This window comes from Muntiacus reevesi, chromosome 1 (genome assembly GCF_963930625.1).
Source record: "Muntiacus reevesi chromosome 1, mMunRee1.1, whole genome shotgun sequence".
Classification (NCBI taxonomy): Eukaryota; Metazoa; Chordata; class Mammalia; order Artiodactyla; family Cervidae; genus Muntiacus; species Muntiacus reevesi.
The window spans coordinates 136,955,032-136,973,157 of record NC_089249.1 but is presented as its reverse complement, the minus strand read 5'-3'; the positions used below and the strand labels follow the sequence as shown (position 1 = coordinate 136,973,157).

The following is an 18,126-nucleotide window of genomic DNA, read 5'->3' as shown; positions in this document are numbered from 1 at the left end:
AGGTCCCAGTACAGGTCAGCACGCAGGAATCACTCAAGGAGTAACTACCACCATCACTGTCATCAAATTAACCATTGGCACCCTACGCTCTCTCAATTAGGGTTTGTCAAATGTATTTAACTCTTAGAGTAACTTCAATTGAAATTAAAGATGATGGGCATTATTTGAGCACTATAATCATAATATTAATTATAATAATAATAGTTAATACCTAAGCACTTACCATCGACCCCCTGAATGCTTTATATAGGTTAAGTAGCTCTTTTAAGCCAAAGACAGTATTTAGTCAATTCTAAGAAATATATGCTGTTCACATTTTAATATCTCTGATACCAGGGTGACTGTGGTAGTCAGAATGGCCCCTCAAAGATGTCCTTGCCCTAATCCCTGAAACCTATGAATATATCTCACAGCAAAAAGAACTCTGCAGATATAATTAAGGGACAGGAGCCTCGGTTGTTCAGGTGGGCCCAACTGAATCAAATGAGCCCTAAAAGCAGGGAACTTTTTCTGATGGAGGCAGAGACAGCAGAGGAGACCTCAGAGAGATTCCAGGCATGAGAAGGATTCATCGTACTATTGCTGCCTCTGAGACATAGGGTTCAATGCAAGAAGTAGAGAAGTCTCTAAGAGCTGAGGGTGGCTTCCCCCTCTGACAGCCAGCAAGGAGGTAGGAACCTCAGTCCTACAACTGCAAGGAACGGACTTCTACCAACCTGAACGACTCTGCAAATGGATTCTTCTCAGAGCCTCCCTATAAGATTTCTGACTTGTAAAATCCAGAGCACAACAATGAGCCAAACCCATGATGACTTTGGAACTGTGAGATAATATATATGTGCTGCTTTAAGCAGCTAAATTTATGGTACTCTGCAATGGCAGCCAGAGAAAACAAATACATTCTTAGGGTTGAAGTGGGTTACAGCTGATAGTATATAGTATAATGGCATAATGGATGACATCTTAGATTTGTTGAAATATGGTACCATAACAGGCTCTTTAAGGTCAGGTGTCATGCCCAGGTGAATCAGATTGAAGGCTCGAGCTGTAAGCCATCACACACACTGTCAAAGAGTGCACAAGGCCTGGAGCATCATGCCAAAAGGCCAAGGAAGGGCTGACATGACCTCCATCCCAGGCCTGTGTCCAACATGGGATCCCTAACACAGCTGACCGCAAAGACCCAAACAGGTCCAGAAGGCACCCACCCTCAGCAGCATTCATTCATCCATTAGTGGAGCATCCCAGGTGCCAGGTACCCTTCCAGATCCTTAGCTAGATCAGCCACCTGTCTTGCGAGAGCAGACACTGCAGTGAGGTCAACACTACAAAGGCAGGAGGGCTGGAAGTAAAACAAAGCATCCAGAGTGCTGAAAACCCACCTTCACAAGGTTACAATCCACACATTTAGGGCTTGGAAAACCAGACCCTCCTTTCCAGAACTTTCATGGGCCTCTGTTAAATGTGGGAATCCTGAGAAGGAAAGACTGTTGTGGTGGTGGGATTTTCTTGTTCTGTTTTGCTTTGCTTTTTGTTGATGGAGATGGAAGCCAGCTTTACACCAGACTGCCTCATATGAATTTCTAAAAGCAAAAAATCAAAAAACAAAAAACCCCACAAGCCACACACAGTCACCTTTTCACTCAACCAAAGATTTTCTCTCTTTTGATGGATTTCATTTTTAAAAAGATGAAAATTAATTTCATATTAAAAGAGCATCCCAAGAGCTAACTGAAAGAACATTTCAAAAAGAAAGATGATTCAGTGTAACTCTAACCTCATGCCCTTCATCGAACCCTGAACTCTGGCTGGTCTCCTTACCTGGTACTTTTACTTGCCTCTTTTCTTTCACCCTGGAAATAAGAGTAGACAACTCTCTGATGGTGAAACCAAAGGGTGAATAGGAGGCCTATTCAGCAGGTACACAAAAAATGTGGCATGTATAAGCTTTCAGGAGATGCATGTGAAAGGAAAAATCTAGATTTCTAAGAAGATTTTGCAGAAAATGCCACTGAAATTTATATATTCTCAATCTCTCTTGTTTTTGTTTGAGAGTGAGAAATTCTAGACTAGAAGGTCATCTTCATAATGGTTTTGGAGAAGTCCCAGTTTAATACTACCATTAGCTGAAAACTATTTATAAATCAGACATTAGCAACTGGCATAAAACCCTACTTTCCACTTCTCTCGATTTTGCACTGACAATTTGGCAGCCCACTCTCCCCTTAGGCCCAAAAGAGCTATCACATTCCTGAGTCTGTATTTAAGAGATTCTGACAGTGATGTAGGCAAGAGGCTTGCTTCAGGAGGAAAGGTCAACATATGCCCACAGGGAGACTGGCAGGCCTGGACTGCCCATGGGAGAACATATACAGATGACTCCAATCCTCTCACCCGTTCACAATTCGAAAAATGTAACTGACCCTAATTACCATTTCTCACCACTGAGACTAGCAAAGATAAAAAGAGCTGACACCCTCCATGCTGGTTGGGCTGTGGGGAAGCAGGCCGTCTAATGCATGGCCGGAACAGGGCGAAATGAGGCAAGCCTTCCTGAGGGGATGGTAGGCCCCGTGATTCAGCAGTCCTGTTCCAGGAATCAATCCTCTAGGTTACCTGCACAAAGGCAAAATGACACCTTTATCTGCTGCAGCGCTGTGTGTATTAGCGACAGACTGGGAACAATTCAAAGGTCTAGTCGTAGGCGACTAGTCAAATAAACTGTGGTCCATCCTCACAATGGAAAACAATTGTGCTGACAGAGATCTCCAGGACAGACTAATTTTAAAAAGCAAGACACGGAACAGTATATATAAATATACCACCTTTCGTGAAAAACATTTACATATATATGAGGATATATATGCTCATTTATATATATGAGCAAATGAGGATATATATGTGCGTGTGTATATATATATATTTGTGTATATATTTGCTTATATTTACAAGTTGCAACCAGTAGGGAGTGTGGTAAAGGCTAGGATAAGAGCAAGATATCTCAGTGTTTATCTTTTTATATGATTGTGAGCTTTGGGGAGTAACCTATAAAAACATCACTGAAGTCCATGGGATGGCAAAGGATAGGACTCAGTTAGAACTGAGCACACATGTGTGCTCACTGTATATACATGACCAACTCTTTAAAAATGGAGACGTTGTCTAAGGCATCTTCTCACAGGAGCGTAAAGACTACCACGAGCCCAGCATGGAAGACACAAAGTTGAAGGGCCATCTGAGGTCTGGGAAATGCGGGCTGAGGCAGGTGAACTCACGTCGGCATTAGTAAATCAGAGGAAGCTGGGTCCAGGGTTCAGCAGGTGAGCATGGACAGCTTGGTCTCTGCCCTGGGTTATGTCACTGCGGGGTGTGGCTGCCCCTGAGCCCCATGACATTTATGACGACAGGAGGAAGTCAGAAACCTGGAGGCGAAAGAGAGGTAAAGGCAGAAATGCGAGGATTCCCTCCCAGGCAGCATGGCAGGTGCATTTATTTGCTTTCTGGATTTGGACAGTAATGGCTGAAGCATGCTGCTCATCAAATATTTATGTTGAAAAAGAGGGCAAAACATGTGCCGGAATTTTCTGCCTAATTCAACAGAGAGATACTCCTGAAAAGTTGAGATTCCTGGAGTTTTATAAAAATCAAGTCATACTGTAAATGCAACAGGTTAAGTCTGCTCTCTCAAGAGATTCTGTGGGGAATCCTTCTTTAGGAACTGTTACTTCCTGCGATTTCTTGTTTTGAGAATTGGAGCTTGCCTGAAGAAAGCTGAATTGAACCAGATGAAATGTGAAAGGCATTCATGTTTCTGCACCCGTGGGCATTTTTCACAAGGTGCGGCCACTCCATAAAAACAGGAGAAGGCCAAGGTCCTAAGTGCAAGCCAGCACCTCTATCCTTCGAACCACTGTCTTAGCAGTCTGACCCACTACATGTGGCTGACCCTATCTGCTATGCAGATTACCTCTCAGGAGAGGAGCCACGAGGAAGGTAACTCTGACAGCCTGCTTCTAAAGGGTCAACTTAAGAGAGAAAGCATGCAAGCAGCACCAGCTGGCACTGTGAGGGACACAGGCAAACCCCTTTTCTCAGTTATTGGTGGCTTTAGCAACAAACCTCTCCACTTCTCACTCGAAACTAGAGAAGCCTTTCTACGTGAGCAGCAGCCGCTCAGAGGTAAATTCCCAAGACTCTTGCAGTCACTGTCCTTTGCATCCTGTCCCCGAGAGGAGGGCCCACAGCTGGTCAATAATACCACAGATGCCTCTGTCTGTTCTTAGGAGACACCACGGCAAGTATTGGGCAATGCTGAGCAAGCCTGTTTGTTGGTGTTCAACTCACGGTAAACAATGTCAGTGTTGTTTCAAGTGCTGGTCTCAAGTGCTGGGTTTACCTGCCCCTTAGGAAACGATGAACTGAAGCAGCAGCCTGTCTGAGGGAATGAGCACCACCGAATGTGCAATTCCCAGTAGATACCATCAATTTTACCTTTGATTAAAAAGAACATTCGCTCATCTACTTCACTGTGTGCAGAGAATGTGGTTTTTCATTCATTCCAGTGGCATTTAATAAGTACCTACTATGTGCCAGACTCTGCCTGCTCATGGCATTTAGAGGGTTACTGTGGCTGAAGGAGCAAGGAGGGGTCGGCCTGCTGCTCATCAGATTGTGTCTTTGTGTGAAGTAGGAAAAAGCCAGCCCTCCAAGTGGACCCAGTCTTGCAGAAGTCACAAAGAAGCATCCCCTCCTCCTGGCAGAGGCAATTCCAGCCCCGACACATGGCTTTGGGAGTAGATCTGAGCCCCAACTTCACTTCCTTGACCAGCTACTCCTGTGCAGTGAACAATCTATTGCTCAAAGCCGCCTTGTCAAGAAATCGCAATTCAACTCTTCTGCTCCTTGGCGAGACATTCAACCTTCCCCTGATAACTTGTTTGAGCAGCTGACTGTGACCTTACACACCCATAAGAAGCCTCACGGTCTAATGTACAGGCAACAGTCTAATAGTGCAAAAGTCTGGGTGGCTTAGGTACAGGACAGGCACCAAGTCTGCGGCTTTCAACACTTTGCCAATTTGCCTGAGGTTCTGGTTGAATAAACCTGGCATGATGGTTTCATATCAAAAAAATTGTCATGATGTCTCAATAAGGTCCAAGAAGTTTTGGGATTTTGATCCCTCTTTCCATCCTTAAATTTCTTTTGTTCATGATGAGAGCTAAACTGCAGTAATTTCTCTTGGAAAAGCAGAAAATTTGCAGTCACCGAAAGCTTGGGATCTTAAGTCAAAGTCGGGGGGCTAAAGTGTTAATGTCCAGTGTTCAGAGCCTTTTAGGCTGGTGTTTGCTCAGTCACTCAGTCGAATCTGACTCTTTGAGACACTATGAACTGTAGTTCACCAGGCTCCTTTTTCCATGGGATTCTCCAGGCGAGAATACTGGAGTGGGTAGCAATTTCCTCCTCCAGGGGATCTTTCCAACCCATGGATTGAACCTGTATCTCCTGCATTGCAGGCAGTCTTTACTGCTGAGCCACAAGGAAAGGAGGTAGCATTTGCAGCTAAATGAGAGCCTGGTTATTCTACATGGGTAAAGTTAAGATTCCACCCCCATGGGCTCACATGGGTTTGCACACAGCCACTGGGAATGAAAGCAATTCTCTGTACATGGTACGTGAGTGCGGCAACGATCACTGACTCAGAGCCCTCTCCAGGGAGCACTTGTGATGACACCAACCCCAGTTAAATCAGAGCTTACGCTCCTCTCCTCAATCAACCAAGGGGATGCTATGTCAGTTACATGACACCGATTAAAAGGGGAATGGTAGTCTATTCTGTAAGAAAACAAAGGGAATATAAGACCTGCTGGCCCCAAAGTCACCTGCATACAATAAACGCACATGAAAAATGACAAAAGATACTTAGCAACTGATTCACTAAATCAGACCTAAAAGAAATTCTTCTTTGAGCTACTAATTCTCCAGCAGAGTTGAAAATATCAAAAGTCTTAACAGTCTACAACACCCTGGTTTTTATTATAGAGTAATCCTCTGAAATGCAGACCCATTAAAAGAAGACAAAAACCCTCCCTGTCAGAGGATGGCAACCAGACACTCCCAGTTAAGCAGTTTTACGATACCCAATAAAGCCTGACACAATAAACCAGACATTTAAGTGACACTAGAAATGATTTTCAAGAGACTTGGGATTAAATGGAATAATCCATCTAGAAGCAGCCTTCAGTCAAATCACCTCCACCCTCTGCCCTGTGCTCAGGCCACCCGGCTCACCGCTCTTGCCTATATTCCCTAGAGAGAAGTGGGGAGACGGGACCTGCTAGTGTGAGCTTGTTCTAGAGTAGGACTCATGATCAGGGCCCCCACTTCCTCTCAAGGTCCTCTCTGGGAGTCCAGGGGTGGGAAAAGACAACTATACAGATCCCTTCAGGTCTGCTGCATCTCTGAGGCAATTGTGGAAGCTTCAACTTCTATGGCTGCAGAGGCAGTGAGCCCACTGGCGAGGTGCTGGTAATACTCCTCAGGTGGGTCATCTCACCTCTAACAGGAGCCCTCTCCCCCCCTCCTGTTTCTCTTGGTTTGATTTATAGCGTCTAAACAACACTTCCTCCATAAAGCCCTCTTCTCCCTACCCCACTTTTAGCTGGATGCACCTCCACTGAAGTGGTTGCAGAGTGCTTAGCCCATGGGATGTGCAGTCAGAACAACTCCAGGTCACAGTCTCATCTTGCTGCCTGGGGAGCCTCAGCTTCCTCACCTATGCTGCTGTGAGGACTACACAAGATCATAAACATAAAGGAATTAGGGTGGGATGATCTGAGAAAAAAGCATTGAAACAAGTATACTATCAAGTGTGAAACAGATCGCTAGCCCAGGTTGGATGCATGAGACAAGTGCTCAGGGCTGGTGCACTGGGAAGACCCAGAGGGATGGGATGGGGAGGGAGGTGGGAGGGGGGATCAGGATGGGGAACACATGTAAATCCATGGCTGATTCATGTCAATGTATGGCAAAAACCACTACAATACTGTAAAGTAATTAGCCTCCAACTAATAAAAATAAATGAAAAAAAAAAAAAAAACAGGAATTAGACTTGGACTTGGGATATAAAACAGCTCCATCAAAGGAGTCACACAACTGTGCTATATATTTTTTTTACCTATTGACCTTTCCCATTAAAATAAGTGCCGTTATGTTTTCCTTGTGACCATCTCAGAGGCCTCTGACATGTGGCAGGTGCCATATGCACACAGCTCCTCCAGCCAGGCTGGGACGTAACAGATCTGGGAAGTGACAGTTTCCATAAAGTCAGGGCTGGCTGTTCAGTGAGTCTGCACACAAACCCGAAGTTCAAACATCTTTTAAGAAGATAAACCTACTACGAACTTCCAAAACAATCTCTCTTACTGCTAAAGAATTCTCAAATGTAAGTCCAGAACCTTCAATTGCTTATGCAAGCTGGTGTTTTTTTCCTAAACAAAACCCAAATCCTGCTATTTACAGCTAATCAGGTTTTACTGATTGTTACACAAATAGACGATTATTTATTTTCTATACATGCTCACTGGAGAAATTATGGGGAGAAGCACCCCAATTCTACCATCCATTTGTCTGTACTTTGTTTTCTATGCATAGTTAAACTCTTTAAACATCAGTTGCAATTGTAATAATGCACTGTAGCTGGGCATACTGCCCTTCCACTATTAACTTATCCTAAGGTGGACTTCATGGATCATGGATTTTTCTTCAAGTATCTAATAAGAAAGGAAAATGGGATTGCAATCCAAGAGAATTAATTTGTTGAGCAAATCAACACTGCAATCCACTTCATGTTTAAAAGACACAATGTCAATTGCCTGATGGTATTCTCTTACTTCTTGAACACTGCTTGATAGGATTTTATCAATTACTGAGCCTTTTTAGATTCGGGGGAAACATTAAAATTTCATATGGTTGTTGTCCTGTTACAAAAACAATGCATGCTCATAACATGTAGAAAATCTTAGTAAGCAATAATTTAATGCTAATATTTATTGAGGATAGACTATGTTAGGCACTGTGCTTTAGAGAGAGAAACTCATTTATCCCTCCCAACATCTCATTGAAGCCAGAGGTATTAAGGAACTTGCCCACATGCTACATGCCTAGAAGCCTGAGCCTGGAATCCATCACTGTGCCATAGTGTTCTAAGAGTGAAAGGAATCAATAATTTATTCAATCAAGTCCTCCGCTGCTTCAGAGTATAATGTCATAGGCAAGAAATGATTCATAATAATGCTGTATCCCTTATAGTTATTTAAAAATATTATAAGCATGATCTCTGAGTCCCTATGGAACAATTAGTAAAATGAAAAGTCATCTGTGGCACAAGCTGCAATTCCAATCGGCCCAATTCTAAGCACCTGACGAGCGTGAAGAAAACAACAGGCGCTTAAAAGGGTTTGTTTTAAAGATGGAAACATTTTTCTAAAATTCTGCAAATGAGTCAGTGATGTGATGAGTAGATTCCCTGAATTAATTGGACACCCAGTCTCACAAAAAATTTACCATCAGTCACAATGCTTTTATAAAACATTTATGAACTGGGTCTGCATGCAAACCCAAATTTCAAACATCTCTTAAGAAGATAAGTCCATAAATTTCCGAAAGGGTTTCTCTTTTATGGTTAAATAATGCTAATTATTCCTAAACGCTTCTTATGGCTTATCTGTTAGCACTGGACATCAGTACATGAAAAATAACTGGATACCCTGGGTCACATTTTTTCATACTTTAAAGAAAAATTATACTAGGTTTCTGTTTATAGCCTACCCAGGGTTAATAAGCATAGCTTTTTAAATATAAAGTTCTCCTTAAATTTAAAATACGATTAATGGAATGCTTCTGATTGCCTGGCTCTAAAAATATTACATGACTATAACTTCACACTAAAAGCACATTAAAAAACTGTTAACTCTAGTAATTGTAATTATTCATACTGCTGTTGAAAATATATGACACACACATGTATACAAATATTTCAGATATGTAGACAGATAGTTGGCTATATAGATATCTAGATCTACATATCTATAAAACCTGGCAACTTCTTTGAAATTTAATTGCTCTAGTATTTCTAGAAGCTCTATCTATCTATCTATCTATCTATCTTAGATATCTATCTATAAAATCAGATGCCTTCTTTACTTTATGTCTCTATCTATGTTTCCAGAAGGTTCAAACTGCCATCTTTCACTTTATCTGATGACTGGCTGCTAGAGTCAGTTGATAAAACATCTAATAATCTTGAATATTATCTATGTATTAGGTGCAGTGTTCTCCAAAGATTGTTTCACATACTTTCATAAAAACACTTGAGACTGAGACCACACTCATTCTCATTTTACAAATCACACTGAAAATGGTTAAGTGACTGATATTCCCATCCACATCTGTCAAGCACCAAAACCATACCTCAAACCACTGTTAAGCTGCCTCTCTTCCAAATCAGACTCCAGAAAAATTTGACTTCCACCATTTGCCTCCTTAAATTAAGCTTAAGCTGATATATAAAACTTAAAAAAACATCCAACACGAATCCAACAAAATAAACGACATAATTCCTAATCTGATTTTTTTCCGTGAGGGGTTTTTAACATAACAAAACTAATCTGATATTTGCTAGCCATTTCTTCAAGTGTGTTGATTATGCAGCTTTCTGCTGTCACAACTGGACAAATCACCCATGTCCTTCAACAAGTGACAACACAAGCCCAGCGCTGCAAATCTCACTGTTAGAGAGCTAAGCTTTCAAACGAGACTGGAGCCTGCTACACTGAAAATTTTTATTGCATTCATCTTTTTGGTTTCTTGTGAAACACAGACCAACATCTTAATGTATTTCTAGACAAATCTAAATTCTGTCTGGATTCAACATCTTCCTGAATTACCTGGGTTAAAAACAATAAAAACATGACTTTTTTTTTTTCCTCTTAAGGCCTAAAGGAGCAGTCCTTAGACTGTTTGGCATTTTTTGGACTTAAATCAGGATTTTATCGTGCTAATTAACTGTTAGAGAGGGCAAAGAAACTGAACAGTCGATCCCAAAAGTCATCTTATCACTGAAGTCTCCGTAAAACGTTTGATTACTTTAAAAAATTATGTATGTGTGAATCATTAGTTTGTTTATTGAAAAAAGGGCTTGCTGACACATACACTTTGGTTTTTTTTTTTTTTTTTTTTTTAAGAATCAAAACAGCTCCTTACTTGAGTGTGACTGTTTTGGCAACAGTTAAACTCAACCCCGTCATTCTAGCGCTGCCTGCCTTCCTGGTTCTCCTAGGTGAGGGCCGCCATCCTGCGATAATTTACACGCAGGGCTAAGACGCCCCAGCACTGGTGCAGTGTGGCGACGAGCAGTTTAGCAACAAAGCCAAACTCCGCTTTTAAAGCGGAGAACACACGGACACAGTTCCCGTCCCTGACAACGTCCAAAAGACTCCTCATAGGCAACCCGCTCAGACGAAGCCACAGCAGCCCCAGGAAATATAAACAGAGTCCGCAAAGACCGGGGGGAGGGGGGCCGCCGGGGGGACAGGAAACAACTGATGGGAAGGAAACTAATCCTGTGAAGTTTGCCCGACTCCACTCGGTCTAATGCATTCCGGTTTGTTTCCACTCAGAGCAGCCATTAAACGTGCCCTGACACGTGGGCGCAGGGGACCTCCCTTCTCGCCGGTTTTGGGCCGTTTCCTTCACTGTGCGCTTGTTTGTATACAACCTCGTCCGGACAGGGGGTGATCACAAGATGACAGGCCTCGGCAGTTCCTTCACTCGAACTTCTAGTTGTCCAAAGTTTCACGCCACGGCGGGGATTTAACGAGAATCACGAGGTCCTTTCCGAAAGTTATGAATGGTTTAAGTTTACAGAAGGCGAGGGACGAGCGAGTGCCGGGCGATTTCAGCCGCGGCGTTTTAAAAATTAGCTTTAATTGATACGCCCTAGTAAAAATTAAAAAGGGGGGTGGGGAGTCACTCTGATACACGCAGTGTGTGTCAGGGGCAATACTTTTTAAAAAATCACTCAAGACTCACGTCCGAGTCTTGACTTACTCATATCACCTGCAAATAGTCTCCTGGCCACTCACTGCTCGGGGGTCCCTCGCGGGATGTGTGATCGGAGTCCTCTCGGTGACCCGCTATTTCCCCGCCAGACCCCCAGCGCCTAGCGGGTTCCAGGACCGTGCACTCGTCGCCTAGTCCCCATAAAGAGCGGAAGAAAGTAGGAAAGAGGGGCGTGGCGCCCCGGTCTCCCCCAGCTGCCTGCCCTCCTCCCAAACCTGGCACCGCCGCAGCGGGAGCTAGCGGGGAACCCCGGAGCCTTCCAAGCCCCAACCTGGCGCGGGGCGCACGGCTGCGGGCCGGCCGCGGAGCCAGCGAGCGGGGAGACCTCTCCTCCCGCTTCAGCCCTCGTCCCCGGGACCGCGTCCCCAGACCTAGCCCCGCAGGACCCCCGGCTTCCCGGGCCATCTGGACGCCGCCCGTCGAGGGCGAGCGCGCCGTCCGTCTCCCGGTCTCGGCGTCCCTTGCCCTCCACCCCCATCGCGGTCTCCGGCGCCCTGTGCCCCGACCAGTCCCCGCCCTCCGGGACACTATTCCCTCCTTCCTTCCTTTCTCCGTTCCCTCCCTCCATCTCGCTTCCCAGCACCAGGAACTGGGAGGCGGCTCCCGAACTGGTCGGCCGGCGCCCCGCGCTGCGCCCCTGTCCCCTCGGGGGCCGGACTTGCCACCTGCGCCCGCCGCTCGCTGCTCACTCGCCTGCCGGTGCGCTGCCCCTGCCGCCACCGCCGCTGCCGGGGACTCGGTCTCTAAGGGCTCCTGGAGACGACTCCGACCTCTCCTCCTCCTCCTGCTCCTCCGGGCGGGGGCCGGCTCCGCCTCGCTCGGGGTAGGCGGGGCGGACAGCCCGACGGGCGGGGCGGCGGCGGCGGCCCAGGACTCCTTCCTCCCGGCCGGCCCGCCTCCCTCCTGCCCAGATGCCCTGGCTGTTCCCTGGGCTGGCTGCTGAACCCGGGTCGAGCCTGGGCCGGCAGAGGAGAAAAGTCAGCAGCATTGAAGCCCAGCAGACATCTGGCAGCCTTGGCCACCCCTCAGGGTCCCTTCCTCGAATTCCCCGAAGCTTTGGAAGTTCAAGGACTCTCGGGTCCCCCACTTAGCGACCCTCCACAGGGCTGCTCTGACTCCTGAGCAGTTTCCTTCCCTTGCAAACTCTAGGCACCCCTTCTGCCAACCGTCCCTTAGGCCATGAATATGCCAACCCCCTACATAAAAGTTAGGCTCTACTCCAGGAATTTCTAAAGAAAGCAGTCACAGTAAAATTTAAAGGGCCCTGGGGCAACCGGGAGATTTTGCTTCCCAGAAAATGGAGCTATAACTGCGGGTTGTTGAGTATGAAGATTCCCCTCCAGCTCTCGCCATGAGATTTGTGTTTCCGAATGCCCAGCACCTGGCAGAATTCTGCTTATTGATTCAATTAATTAGATTTGGTTAGTCTTTTCCGGAGGGACTCAGGGTGAGGTAGTTTGAAAAGCCACTTCTATTTCCATGAACTTCAGACTATTCCTAAACATTCAACCAACGTTCATTGAGCACCTGTATGTGCCCAGCATTGCAACAAAGGTAGCTGGAGAGAGACGAAGATGATTCAGTCACGGGACTCACCCTTAAAAAGTCCACAAAGAGTGAAAAAGACAAATGTGCAGAAATATTACCACCCAGCAGACTTCTTGCATGCTCCTAGGAATCAGCTTTCTTGTTTGACAGGGTGTAGAAAAAGGAGGAGAGGAGGCCAAAGGAGGACACTTAGAACCAGTGTGGGTCGAGTCTGTACTTGAAGTGGAGTCTTAAAGCATTGGTGAAAGATCCCTGTGTGTTGAGCTTCACCCGCTGAAGAGGAATAAGGCCTAGGGAAGTAAGGGGCCAAGTACGGGAGGGAGGACACTGCCTTTCATTTTTCCCTCCTGACCTCTACTCAAGTACCATTCTTGGTGAAATCTTCCACTGGGCTGCAGAAACGGGGCTATGGATATAGGAAGTCAGTGGTTGGATGCCTTGTCCCAGGACTGTGGTTCTTGCAACCTGTGGATGGCAGTGGTTGTTGGGATGCAAGTCACAGCCTGCCAGGGGAGCTCAGTATTCCTTGCTTTGTACAGTGGTAGGAATTGTTTGACTGGTTCACAGATGCTGACAGTTCCAAGGATATATGCTGAACAGAACAGTCTAATGCCAACTGGGACTAAGACCATCATATACTGTATCTTCCGGCCACAGACCACAGAATCAACTCCTAAAGCCCTACCAATAATTTCCATTTCTGGAGCACTTTAGAATTTAGTCAATGCTTTCATGTATGTAATCTCATCTGGAAACTGAGGTGGCAAGAAGGTTTTGAATTATTGAAGCTTTTCTAGTGTAGTGTTATTCAAAGTGTGGTCCATAGAACAGTGACCGTCTGGGAACTATTACCCATCTGTGATGGGATAAGCATAGACACTGAAGGTAAACATGTAAAAACTTATATAGCAATTTGAGTAATTTTCCTGCCTCTTGAACTTAATAACCAAAAATATGGCCTTGTATTCTGTATGTCTCTTTTCTTTTCCTCATTATCCATTTCGTATTTATCATGTTGAATAAAAGCATCAGCCACAACAGATTGAAAATAAAATCCCATAGACAGTTTGAGATGCACTGATCTAGGCAGGAGCAAGGCAAGAATAATAAGAGCTAACGCTTTCACAGCAGATGTTGCTTTAAGTGCTTTCCATATATTAACTCTATTAATCCTTGTAGCCACCCTAGCAGGTAGGCTCAGGGAGGTGAAGTAATGCGATCCCAAAGTGGCAAGATCAGAATTTCACTCGAAGAGTCTGGCTCCAGACTTCATGCTCTTACCTATGGCCCTTTAGCCACTGTTCTTTTTGCTCTGCTGTGTCTAAACTTCAGTCATTCACATTTCATCTACATATTGCTCTACCTCCTGTATGATTTTTAAAATTTATATTTTTGATTGACTTACTTTTGTGATTTCTTGCATATATGATGCTTGTGGTTAGTAATTTTACCAGTAAAATAATGACTCTGGTAAACTAGCATCAGTCTCTCACTTTGGATCACAAGGAGGTATATGCTTAACTCCAGCAGTTGCTGTCAATGCTCCACCATCTCCCCTCTGACCCTTCTCCGGTTTCGTGCACGCTGGCTCCAGGTGTGGGTTCATTCCTATCACCCAAGCCTGGCACCTGCATCTCATTGTCAAAACACCATCCTCGGCTGCATGATTTACTTGGCCAGCTCACAGAACAGCTGAAAGTACCTGGGAATTAATGTTCCCCTACCCCTGCCTCAGTCTTTAAACAGTGACTAAGGACTATGGTTGTATAAATACTCTAGTTCCTTTGCCCTCAGTTGGGATAACTTCAGGGTGGATCTCCAGGGTCTACCGGGCTCCCTACAAGACTTGAGCCAAATTCTCTCGCCACTTCTATGGGACTGATGCCACATTCTTGCTTGTTCTTCTTACGCTTCTGGGACCTGCTTCTCACTCCCTCATCTAGGAACATTCTAATCAGGACAAATTATATAATTTGTAGGGCCTGGCACAGGATGTTTAAATATTCATGAATTATTAAGAATTTGAAGGTAGCAACAGACTATCATCCAAGTACAGGGCCCCATATGACTGCACTGGTGTGCCACTTTACAGGTTGCATGACAGCGATGCTGGCCTGAACACTAATAAGTAATTTTCACATGAGTTCTCATCTCAGGGTCTGTTTCTGGGGAATCCAAAGCTAAGATCACAACTACTACAGTAAAAGCCAGCACATTCAAGGACTATCAGAATCATCTTGTCTAATACACTGGTGGTCAGCATTCCATAACTTGCAAGGCCATCTTTTAGGAGGACAGGTCATGCAAGGTTGTATGTAAAGAGCTTTAACCACGGGAAGCAGTATAGCAGATGAGAATGGTCTAGGTTAACAAGTGATGGGGCAAAAGATGTGTATTTTCTTGTCAATTCTGACACTGAGTGATACACAGAAAGTGTGAATTTGAGTAGTATCTTAGACTGAGTTATCTGCAAACATACCTTGCATGAAAAAGGCTTATTGATGAGTGACTAAAAAGATATACCTGTAAGGAAGTGAGGCTGGCAGGATAGGGGAGAGGAAGATGCTGACTCTCAACATGGTTATGGCTAGACCTGTAGTCCAAAGGCAACTGAAGATGGGTGGCTCTTCAGAAATGGACCAAATTGAGTACAAGGTATTAGACCTTTATATCTCCATATCCTGCATTCCTGGGCAGAGGTGTAGCATTGGGCAAAGCAGTTCCCTGAGGGCAATGCTCACTGATAGATACAGCTGTGACTGGCCAGAAACCAATATTACCAACAACTCAGGAACAGGTGTGCCCTGAACAGAGGGTCTGGGAGAAGTTGCACAGTATACAGGACAGGTGGGATATCTCTAAGATCACACTTGAGGTTATACCCAGTCATAACTGGCATACTCAGCCCGGCCCAGGAATGCCTGACCCCTTGGTCTTCCTTGGAGCACCCAAGCAATGCTTGGTTGCATTTTGCCTTCTTATTTGCTTTATACTAGGAACCTATTTAATTTCCCATTTTTCCTTTCTCCAGACATTTTAAAACTCTTTTTTTCTTTCCCTTTCTATTTTCTGGTCCAACTATTTTCTACCCTCCAATAGCACCTGAGACAAATCAATCAATCAGTTGCCTATGAAAGAATGGCAGTGTAGTGAAGTAAAATCTTACGCATAAAGAAACAAGGCCCTTGAGATTAAGTCCTGGCTTTGCCACTAACGAATTTGGGGCAAGCACATCACCTTATGGGGTTGTTGCTTGTCTTTAAAAAGAGATTTACAATGGTCTCTGAGATTCCAGTTCTTTGAAATTTTAAAAAATGTTTTAACAGTAGCCCTATATGCAAAACAGAAAAAGAGACACAGATGTACAGAACAGAATTTTGGACTCTGTGGGAGAAGGCGAGGGTGGGATGTTTCGAGAGAACAGTATCGAAACATGTATATTATCTAGGGTGAAACAGATCACCAGCCCAGGCTGGATGCATGAGACAAGTGCTCGGGCCTGGTGCATTGGGAAGACCCAGAAGAATCGGGTGGAGAGGAGGTGGGAGGGGGGATCGGGATGGGGAATAGTTGTAAATCCATGGCTGATTCATGTCAATGTATGACAAAAACCACTACAATATTGTAAAGTAATTAGCCTCCAACTAATAAAAATAAATGAAAAAAAAAAAGAAAATAAATAAGAAAAAAAAGATGACTTTCTCTGCTGTATTATCATTATCCCTCATGAAGCATGAAAGACAAATAGTTTTATAACTCAGAACAGCTGATTTTTTAATTTAATTGCTATTTGTGATGTAAACTTCCACTCAGTATTCAATGACAATACTTTAACCACAGGTTCAGTCAGAAGATGGGGGAGGAGAGGTGAAAGAATGAGGCAGATTAGTCAGTCTGTGGGTGATTGGATCTCCACAGACTTCAGAACAATTTATCTGGCATATCAGAGTTGCTTCCTAAGGATTTTACTTATCTCAATGCACATGGCCACACTCTTTGTCTGAACCTGCCCTAAAAGTTATGGAGAACTGCCTCCTTTTGAATAGGTTACCTGGGTTGGTGTTTCACAAACTGGTTTTTCTGCTCAGTCAGAGGCTGCCATCTTCTCGTGTAGAAGTTAGATCAGGGAGAAGCACCCACAATCCTGGAAATCCCCAAGTAACTTGTTGAAACATGTATGGGCAGAGGCAGGAGCTATGACATAATCTATGACTCTAGATCAGTAGTCAATTCAAGGCCCTGCCATTCTCAAATGGATGGAAGCCTCCAGAGGCCTGGGTGGGAGTGGCCCAAAACTGAGTCATTAACTCAAGTTAGTTGATTACTTACTCAAAATGAGGTTTCTGACTTATTACAGAGCTAGGCTCTCTAGCTCTGGAGAACGGAAGTCCCAGACACTGTTGTATAGAGGTCAAGTATGTGAGCTCAAGAATTAGCAAAATTTCCCATCATTGGAAGGATTCAACCACTAGTCAGCTAGGAAGCAGAGATATAGAGGTTATCAAGGGAAGCAACCCAAATGTCCACTAGAGGAGATATGATACCGCCATCTAAAGTACTCTGTGAAAAGAGGAAGATCTAAATATATTCACATGGAAAGATGCCCCAAATTTATTTTTGAGCATAGAAAGCAAGTAATAGAAGACCATGCATAGAATTTCCCACTCATGTAAAGCATATATACACCAGCACAAATGTCTGTATGAGTAAATCTGTGATGATGTTTGGCAAAACGTTAGTAGTGATTTTCTCAAGGTGGTACGGTCTTGAGTAACATACACTTTTTTTTTTTTATAGTGCATGGTTTTTTCTTTTTGCCATGACAGTATATCTTTTCTTTGAATGACATGGGGTTTCTCTCTCTCTCTCACACACACACACACAAACACTTACCTTTTCATGTTATAAATAGAATAAAAAAGGCACTTTGTCAATCAGTGGTTGGAAAACTATGGCCAAGAGGGCTAGACCACCAACTGATTTTGTAAATAAAGTTTTGCTGGAATGCCACTACACCCATTCTTTTATCTATTGTCTTTGACTGCTTCTACTTACAGAGCAGAATGGTTATGACAGAAATCTTATGGGTCTCAAGGCCTAAAATAGGTATCTGCCTCTCCAGAGGCAGAAAACTTGTGGCAATCCCTGGTGTAGACAATTAGAAAACTTTTTCAATATGGCAAATTGAAGCCTAGATTTCACTAATTCTTCAGATTTTAACGTATCTGAATTTTCTTAAAAAATACAAAACCTAAACATGGTCTGTATATTTTAAAGTACCTCCTAGTTCTGAATGGTGATTACAATAACACAGCAAAGAGGCAAAATGTATCTTTCGTCTTCCTTTCACTCCTTCTTTTCCTCCTGCTCTTTCCTGTCCTCCTCCTGGTCCTACGCATTCTTCCAAGGAGATGTGGTAAGTCTCATGCTCTCCATTTTGCCCTCAGATGATTTTCTCAC

At 44.2% G+C, this 18,126-nt stretch overlaps 1 protein-coding gene across 5 annotated transcripts in view; it reads right to left on the bottom strand.

Moving 5' to 3' along the window:
• GNG12 (G protein subunit gamma 12) overlaps nucleotides 1-11,918 on the bottom strand; it is a 132,878-nt gene extending 120,960 nt beyond the window's left edge. Inside the window, exon 1 of one of the 5 annotated variants that reach the window (XM_065911222.1) lies at nucleotides 11,784-11,918. The gene's annotated coding sequence lies outside the window, so the exon portion shown is untranslated. Of the gene's footprint in view, nucleotides 1-11,776 lie in introns of all 5 variants that reach the window. The other 4 variants (XM_065911224.1, XM_065911223.1, XM_065911228.1 and 1 more) reach the window with 4 other exon arrangements.
• Between the last annotated feature and the right edge of the window lie 6,208 nt (nucleotides 11,919-18,126).